We start from the raw sequence: 9,684 nt of genomic DNA, 5'->3' as shown, positions 1-9,684 counted from the left end.
GGTATGAGATTCTATCATAATCATGACAGTCTAGCACATGTTTCTGGTGACTTATTCAGCCTCAGCTTCCTTCTCTATAATATAGATAGATAACCCCTGTAATAGCAATGTGGCTCGTTGCCTGGCATGTAGCAAGAGCATGGTGAATGGTAGCTATTATTAACAGTAGTATTAGAAGTAACTGGCCTCCCTGACATGTGCAGGAGAATTATTAGAAATAGTGAAATAAATAAATTCATGCTGCTACTCATCCTGGACCAGTTCATATATTCATCTTGGTGAGAAGCAACTAGAACATTGCTAATGAGAGTTGACAATTGGGAGGATCTGCCCTCAGTGACTTTCCTCCTGAGGCTTGTGTATAAGACCACTGTTTTGTTCTCTATCCACTCATCTTAGTATGTAGTAAGCACTCACCAAATATTAGCTTTTCTTCATAGTGTTAGTGCGTGCTGCGCATTCTTCTCCACGTTGTGGTCCCGTTCAGTCTCACATGTACTGGAGGGCACTTGCTCATCCATTTGCAATGCCCTCCTGGAGCTCTTTCAAATTTAATTTTTGTGCACTTAGAGGCTACTTTTGATGTCAGACTATCCCATATGTACCCTCCAGATTTCATAAAAGTTCATCCAGCTGTTTCCTATGATGTGATGACAGGCAAACTGACTGAGACTTAATTTTAGGGGCAGAAGTTGGGAAGACTTTCTGTGCCCTGTTGTTACCTGTTACTATGCTGTCAGCAGCTTGCGGGGTGGGCCTGTCCCACCCATCCACACGCAGGCTCTGGCCTCTCACGGGTCCTCAGTCCTCAATAAATGCGATGGTACTCACTGCCAGGAGAGCCCCTACAAAGTCCACCTCTCTTCCATGGAGTGCCTGGGCTGAGAGGGAGAGTGCCACCAAAGCACACTTCCTGAGGACACCGTCTGACCTGGGGGATACTCTCCTTGTTAAACTTGAATGTCTTAGCCACCTCTAACAGTCCCAAGTATTTGGCTTTAAATAAGGCAGTTTTCTTCCCTACTCCACCATTCCAGGAATCTATCTGCATATTTTTAAGGCAAGAACTATCTAACAATGATTTCACTGGTCTATATTTAGCAGCAAGAAAGATTTTTTTTTTAGGTCATCTCAGGGAACTTCTCAGAAACTATGCAAGTTGAGAAGAGCCAACAGAAGGTAAAGGTCATAATTTTTTTTTTTTTTCCCTTTCAGAACTGAGGGATTCACTACCAGGATCCTAGTCTCGGAGCGTGGACATTGGGAACTCAGTTTTCTTATCAACAAAGTGGGTATTATAGTACTAAGCCATCAAGGCCATGGTAAGGGGTAAACAAGACACGGTCCATCTCCACTTATCCGCCTCTCAGTCTCCATGCCGCTCTCCTCTCTGCTGCAGGACAGCCTCTGGCTCTTTCTCTCCTGTTGGGCTCCTCCCTCTGGTCTCCCCGTTTGCCCTTGTCCTTCCTAAAGCCCAGCTCTGAGATGCCTCTCTCCACCTTGAAATCTTTCTAGACTTCCTTCAGCCTTGGGCTAGTATTCTTAGCCTCCTTCAGTCCACTCCATCCCATAGTTCTCAAGTTGGTTCCCACTGGTTGCCTGTGCAGTGATTCAGAATTATCCAGTCATTATGTCAACCATGCAACAGAGAGTAACTTAATGAGTTGATTTATGTAAAGTCAGTAGATGAATACCTGGAACGTGATACCTAGTATTGTATCAGTAGCTATCATTGTCACGATTTTGAAATACGTTAACCATACAGGGAATCTTTGTGTATAGAGTAACAAATACACATGCCCCTGCCATTCAGCTTACCATCAAATCATGATATGATGCCATACTTTTTTTCCTGTCTTTTGTAAGAATTGATACATCACAGATACTACAGAGATAAAGCCCCCACTGTACTCACACAACCCCCATTCCCTTCCTTTCCTTCACACCCAGGGCTACAGTCCCAAACTGGGAGTGAATCATGCTCTTATATTTTTATGTTCTAAAATTTTATTTCGGTGTGTAATATTGGGCATAGCCATTTCCAAGTTACATTTTTTGATCACCCTTGTGGTTTTGAGATTTACATGTGTTGAAATAGTTAACTTTGGTCAATTCACTTGTGTGACTGTGTTTCTTTTCATTATCTGAATATTCTTTAATTTAGTATTTCTGCTTTTGAAAGACAGTCCTATTGCTTCTAATGTTAGAGACAGAAGATATCTCAGAGATCATTATGCAGATGATAAATGAAACTAAGTAAGGGAGGTGATTTAGCTAAAGTCATACAGAAATCATAGAGACAGGACTTTAAAAGACATTAAAGCAGCTTGCCATGGGCAGATTTTTTTCTGGCCAGCAGACTTTGCCATTTGTTTCATCCAGATTTTTCTGATTATCTCATCTCTCATTCCACGAGACCCTGTTGGTACTATAAATGGTTCCCTGACCAGCTAGCAAGAGAGCCCATTATTCAGTCTTTGTCAGTCACAATACCACATTCTTTGGTATACAATGATTGGTTCAGGGCAGATCATATGATGTAAGTTGAGCCAATAAGAATCCTGTAACTTTGCCGAGCTGAAAAATAAAGGCCCCAGGTTGCCAAAAATTATCTGTCCTGCAGAATGGGGAGAGTCTAACTCCAGTGGAGAAAAGGAAGCCAGCTCACAAAAGAAAAGTGGAGACAGAGGAGAGAGAGGAGAGAGACAAATACAGACATTAAAATTTTTTCTGAGTCCTTGATGCAGCATTCCTAAACTGTCAGTCTAGAAAGTTAATAAATACCTGTTTTTGTTCTATTTTTAACTTAGCCACTTTGACTTAGGTTTCTATACCTTGAAACAAAGGGTCCTGACTCTAAGTTTACTGTTCTTTCTGCTCTATCACAACTGCACCCACTAGATAGTCAGTAGGCAGTGAATGGAGAATGATGATCGCAGTGAATCCATAAAAATACCACCAACCTTGGACTTAGGAAATATAGCAAAACTAACCATAGTCAAATTTATAATGCAACATTTTCCTTCTCTTACATATTTTATTCTGACCTGATTGATATCCATGCATTCAGTGTATAAAGTGATACATATAGATTGCCTGTTGTAATCCCTAGAGAAAACACTAATAAAGGAATTAGGTGGAATATTTTTGTTTTAGAATTTGATAAGCCTAACAGGAAACAAGAAAGAACAAAGAGAGGAATGAAGGGGCATAGACCCATAGAAAACAAATAGCAAGATGGTAGACATAAAACCAACCTTAGAGGCGCCTGGGTGGCTCAGTCAGTTAGCGTCAGACTTCATCTCAGGTCATGATCTCATGATTCATGAGTTCGAGCCCTGCATCAGGCTTTGTGCTGACAGCTCAGAGCCTGGAGGCTGCTTCAGGGTCTGTGTCTCCCTCCCTCTCTGCCCCTCTCCTGCTCACCTCTGTCAGTCTCTCTCTCTCAAAAATGAATACACATTGAAAATTTTTAAAAAACCAACCTTATCACAACTAACTTGAATTTAAATAAGTAAAATTTTAAATTAAAAAATAAATTGAAAACCATCACATGCATCAACAATTACATTAAGAACAAATAGATTCAGCCTCCAACTAAGAGGCAGAGATTTTTACACTGGATACAAAAGCAAGCCCAAACTATTTGTAGTCTGTAAGACATAAACTTTCAATACAGAGTTCGGTTAAAAAAAAAGGATGGGAAAAAGAGACCCTGCAAACTGTGAGCCTCAGAAAGACAATGTGGCTGTGTCACATCAATGATGATTTACTAAGGAATGATATCAGAGATAAAGACAAACTTTTCATAGTGACAAAAGGACCATTTCATCAGGAAGACATAAGAGTTATAAACGTGTATTAACTTAGAAACAGAGATTCCAGATACACAAAGCAAAAACTAACAAAACTAATGATGGAATTAGACAGATTTACAGTTAGACATAGACATAGACAACTGTAATTAGACAGTTATAGTTCATCTTAACCTCCCCGTCCCAGTAATTGATAGGACAAGTACATAAGTGATTTGTATAGAATACCCAAACATTTACCGATAACCTTGATCTGAATGGCATTTAGAACCATGTGAAATCACTGCAGAATACACATTATTTTTAAGGGCACAGGGAACATACAGCAGGATACACAATATCTTGAGCCCCAAAATGAGACTCAACCAATTTTAAAGGATTGAAATAAAAGCATATTCTCTAACTACAATGAAATTGTTAGAACTTAATGCAATAAGAAACCTCAAAAATGCCCAAATATTTTAGGACTGAACAATGCATGTGCATCAAGAAAGGAATTATAAGGGAAATCAGAAAATATTTCAAAACGGTGCTAAAGAAAATATAGCTTGTCAAAATATGTGATGCAGCTAAGGCAGCATTTAGAAGGAAATTTGTAAATTTACATACTTATATTTGAGAGAAGAAAGGGCAAAAATCAGTAATCTGTTTCTACTTTAGAAAATAGAAAGAGGACACCTTGGAGGCTCAGTCCATTTTGTGTCCGAAAAATGAGATCGAGTCCCATGTGAGGCTCCACGCTGAGTGTGGAATCTGCTTGAGATTCTCTTGTTTTCCCTCTCCCTGGCTAGCTCTCTCTCTCTCTTTCTCTCTCTTCCAAAATAAAGAAAGAATGAGAGAAAGAAAGAAAGAAAGAAAGAGAACAGATTGCAAAGTAAATAGAAATAATAAATATAAGAGCAAAATTCAAGGAAATAAAATAAAAAACAAAAGTCTAACAAATTAAAAGCTTATATTTGAAAATATTAATAAAATTGATAAACCCCCAGTAAGAAAAATTAATGAGGATAGAATGAAAACACAAATTATGAATATCAGGATAGATAGAGGGCATGTCAGTGCAGATCCCGCAGACATTAAAGGGTAATAAGGAAATATTATAAAAAAAACTTTATACCAATAAAACCTGACAACTTAGCTTAACTGGACAAATTCCTTGGAAGTCATTTGTCTTTTCTTGAGAGACATTCAAAACCTTCCTAGTAGGAAGCAAGTAGGTTTTTGAGGAAAATGATATGATAATTCTAAAATACTTATAGAGGGGCGCCTGGGTGGCTCAATCACTTGAGTGACCAACTTCAGCTCAAGTCATGATCTCACAGCTCGCAAATTTGAACCCCGCGTCAGGCTCTGGTCTGACAGCTCAGAGCCTGGAGCCTGCTTCAGTTACTGTGTCTCCCTCTCTCTCTGCCCCTCCCCTACTCATGCGAGCAGGTGTTTTCTCTCTCTCACCCTATCTCTCTCAAAAATAAATAAATAATAAAAAATTTAAAAATTAAATAAAATATTTATAGAAATGTAAAGAATCTAGAACAGCCAAAACAATTTTGAACTAGAAAAGCAAGTTTGCAAGACTCACATTACCTGATTGCAAGGCTTAGTATGAAGCTACAGGAATCAAGACAGAATGGCAATAGCATAAGGGTGAACAAATAGATCAATGAGTCAGAAGGCAGAGTCCAGAAACAGACCTATAGATATTTTTAATTGATTTGTAATAATAAATCCAAGGCAATGTTTTAGGACAAATAATATCTTTTCAATGACTTGTTCTGGAAAACTGGAGAAGCATATAGGAAAAAAGAAAGAAAGAAAGAACCTTAACACCTACCTTATACCATACACAGAAATTAATTCTAAATGGATCCTAGAACTAAACACAAAATCCTAAACTACAGACATAAAGATGAAGACTTGTAGGGGAAAAAAGGGTAATATATGCATGAGCTTGGGATAAACAAAGACTTCTTAGAGGACACAAAAAGCACTAATCCTAAATGATAAATTGGACTTTGTGAAGATGTGAAACTCCTGATCATCAAAAGCTAGGGATATTATATTTGTAATGCATATATGTAATAAAAGATTTGTATGCAAATATACAAAAACTCTTGCAAGTAAATAACAAAAACAACAAAGAATCCACAGAAATATGCAAAATACTTGAATGGATATTTTACAAAGAAGATGTTTGAGTGGCCAATAGCACTTGAAAAAGTGCTCAGTATCTTTGATTGAAACCATGAGAGAAACTATTCTATATCCCCTAAGAGCAGCTAAATCAAAAAGATAATACATGATTTCAATGAGCTCATAGAGCAGATGAATTCTCACATGTTTCTGATAGAATTGCCAAGTGAAATAGCCACTTTTTGAATCTTGCTATTTCTTTTTTTTTTATATTTTTTATTTATTTTTGAGAGACAGAGAGAGCATGAGCAGGGGAGGGTCAGAGAGAGAGGGAGATATAGAATCTGAAGCAGGCTCCAGGCTCTGAACTAGCTGTCAGCACAGAGCCTGACGCAGGGCTCGAACCCATGAACCGTGAGATCATGACCTGGGCTGACGCCAGACGCCCAACCGACTGAGCCACCCAGGTGCCCCAAACCTTTCAATTTCTTACAAGGTTAAAGATACATTTCTTCTGTAACCCAGCAGTTCTACTCCCGGGTGCTCACTGAAGAGAAATAAAAGCATACATCCATGCAAAGACCTGTACAAAGAACATTCATACCAGCTCTGTTGCTAATACCCAGAACATGACCACAACTCAGATATCCACCAGTAAAGGCACATAAACACATTGTAGAATGTCATAGAGTAGAATATACGGAATACTTAGCAGTAAAAATGAAAACAGAACTGATATAGTCAACAGCACAGACAAAACTAATCTACTGTGATAGAAATCAGAGGCGTGATTTTCTATGGCAGTTCAAGGATTCACTGGAAGGAGGCATGGCAGAACTCTCTAGGGTGATAAAAGTTCTCTTCGCTGGAGTGTTGGTTACCAAAGTATGGGCATTATGTCAGAACTCATCAAAATGAACACATATTTGGGATGTTTGCATTTCAGTCTATGTAACTTTTACCTCTATAAAAACAATACTCTCTTTAAAAGGGGGTGTGCCACTGAAGGAAAATGTGGATATGGTTCCCGGCTCTACCACTTACAAGCTGAGTGTCCCAACCTCTCATTTCCCATCAAACAACGGAGATGGTAACCCCACTGATCTTCTGGTTGTTGGGAAGATTAATGAACGTGGCCCCCTAGAGAGGACTTAGCCCAGTGCAGGGCTGGATCTGTGCTTGTTTAAACATGCTCAGTGTTAAAGACCTTGTTCCTTTCCCTTCTCTGCACTCAGCCTCTTAAACCAGCCCTCCCTGCTTTCTTGTTAATTCTTCTCTTGCGTTAGCACTTGGCTTCTTCACCTCACATTTGGTTAATCTTTATCTTTTTGGTCCTTTCCCCCTTTTCCTGGGCTTCCACATGGTCTCCACCATAGACTGTGAGTACTTTGAGATGAGAGCCTTCTTTGCTCTCTGCAGCCCTGAAAGTGTGAGGTGTTTCTCTGTTATTATTTCATTCGTGAATAGGTAATACCAGTGTTTAATGGGGAGTATTCAGAGGTTAGTCTTACATTGTTCAAAAACTAAAAATGATAAACTGAAGTTTTATCTTAACTTATGTTAAGATAAAAGAACAGTGAGGAGCCAACTCCCAATCTCTCTTTCTTCTACCTTCCCAGCCCCTCACCACTACCAAAATAAGAGAGGAAAAAATTCTCATATTTCTCTAAGAATATATATATATATTCTTATTTCTCCTTCTGTGTTACATAAAAGATAGTTACCATAACACTTGTTTATTTTGTGGGTTTTTTTTTTCAGTGAACAACGTATCCTGAACCTCTTTGCAAATCACTAATTAGAAATCAATCATATAATGTCCCACGATTGATGTACCATAGGTCATTTCTAATCTTTTGCTGTTGCAAATACTGTTATGATGAATAACTTTTTATATAGGCCCTTCACATATATACTGGTACAACTATTGGATAAATTCTTAAAGGTGGGATTTCTGGGATAAAGGATACGCGCATCACTAATTGATGTCAAATCAGCCGCCCTAGGAGTTTACCAATTTACACATCCATGAGCGAAGAATGGAGGTGGTTGCTTTCCTATAATAGCCTTGCCATTGAATCAGTGATCGAACACTTGGATTTTTGCTAATGTCATAAGTAGAACATGGTGTCTCAATGTGATTTCTCTCATAGTGAAATAGAATCTTATATGTTTAGGCACCATTTATTTCGCCTTCTTTGTGAACCATCTGTCCCCGTCCCCAGTCCATTCTGCACAGTTGCTAGTCTTTTGCTGATCTGTTTCAAGTTATTCCTTATATATCAGAGAGATAAATAAATACTTCCTAATATGAATTACAGTTATGTTGTATCAGCATGTCATTTGTATTGATCTCTGCTTATGGAGTTCGTGCCTTCCAAAATTGTTTTAACATTTATATACTTTAATTTATTAATCTTTTATTTTATGGCTTTTAGATTTTGAGTCATAGTTTTAAGGGCCTTCATATGTTGTTTGTTTATAAGTTGGCTGTTTCATTGTACCACATTTCCAAAAAGATTAACGATTACAATGTATAAATAGAAACCAGGAGAATGCTTCTTGAATTGAATCTAATTTAATTGGCACAGTGTGCATGTGGGGGGACACACTTAGCTCCATAGTGGACACAGGGAAGAGATTTTGCTAATCTTTCCTGAGATTATTATGTTTTCATTATCCCATCGGCTGAAGCATTTACCAGTCAGCCTCCACTGACTAGGGCTCTAACTAGGAACTTGTGCTTCTCACTCTGGATGTGGGCCAGAGACTTCTTCTGTTGAAGCTGCTGCTTTTGTTTCTTTCGTTGCTGTTGCTTTGTTTTATTTTGTTTCCTTTTCTCATGAGTAGGAGAAACAAGCTGTTGTCAGCCACAGTTTATCGAAGGCCCTTATTATTGCCTTTTCCTGCCCATCACAGAGGGATAAGATGGTGGAATTAAATCATTCATTCACTCACTCATCCAACGAATCAATGGAGTAAGCGTCTGTTGAATGTAAGGCAGTCCGCTCAGTACTAGGCAGAGATGGAGAAAAAGCAGACAAAATCATCACCCTTCTGAACGTTATATTCCAGCAGAAAAGATAGATCACAAACATGTGACAAGTGCTAAGTGCCAAGAAAAAGTAGAGGGTGTGGCAGGAATTTATAACCGGGACCCCTGCCTTGGTCTGACGGATCAGGGATGAATTCCCTGAGAAAGTCTCTTGTGAACTCAACTAGGAAAGGTTGAGTAGGAACTAATCTTTGAAAGAGCAGAAAGAGATTTCCAGACCAAAGGAACAAATAAGAACAATGGGCTGAGCCCAGAAGGAGCCTGGTGCAGTACAGGCGATGACAGAACTGGGAGATGACTGTTGGAGGACAGTGGCTGGCAAGTTACCCAGGGACTGCTGTCAGTTGGGTTCTCTGGCTCTTAGGATCACCAGCCAGGGCGCGAAGGGGAGGAAGGAAGGCGGAGTGGAGGGGAAGTTGGGCTGTGATGCAGTCATAAGAAGGCTTCAGTCAACCCTGCAGGGAGCTCTGAGCTGGATGGCCCTTCAGTGTTGGGAGAGGGGACACAGTCCACATCCCAATGTGAGCAGTCAGTGGACATGGGCTACTCCCTGACAGTCAGGGCTGAGAGGGGAGGGCTGAGAGAAGTCCTTCTTCCCCAGGAGGGAACCTAGACACAAAGCACAGCACCCACGGTAAGAGTCATATCAGTCTGGGCCTTTACGTTATGGGCAGAATCAGAATT

The 9,684-nt window shown here is 39.4% G+C and overlaps 1 long non-coding RNA gene across 1 annotated transcript in view; it reads left to right on the top strand.

Moving 5' to 3' along the window:
- The first annotated feature begins 1,254 nt into the window (after positions 1 to 1,254).
- The window catches only part of LOC115294341, a 41,683-nt gene continuing 33,253 nt past the window's right edge, over positions 1,255 to 9,684 (top strand). Inside the window, exon 1 of the long non-coding RNA XR_003909822.1 lies at positions 1,255 to 1,288. This is a non-coding gene — a long non-coding RNA (uncharacterized LOC115294341). The remainder of the gene's footprint in view (positions 1,289 to 9,684) is intronic.

Source organism: Suricata suricatta, chromosome 6 (genome assembly GCF_006229205.1).
Source record: "Suricata suricatta isolate VVHF042 chromosome 6, meerkat_22Aug2017_6uvM2_HiC, whole genome shotgun sequence".
Taxonomy (NCBI): Eukaryota; Metazoa; Chordata; class Mammalia; order Carnivora; family Herpestidae; genus Suricata; species Suricata suricatta.
This window is presented reverse-complemented; position numbering and strand designations above follow the sequence as displayed.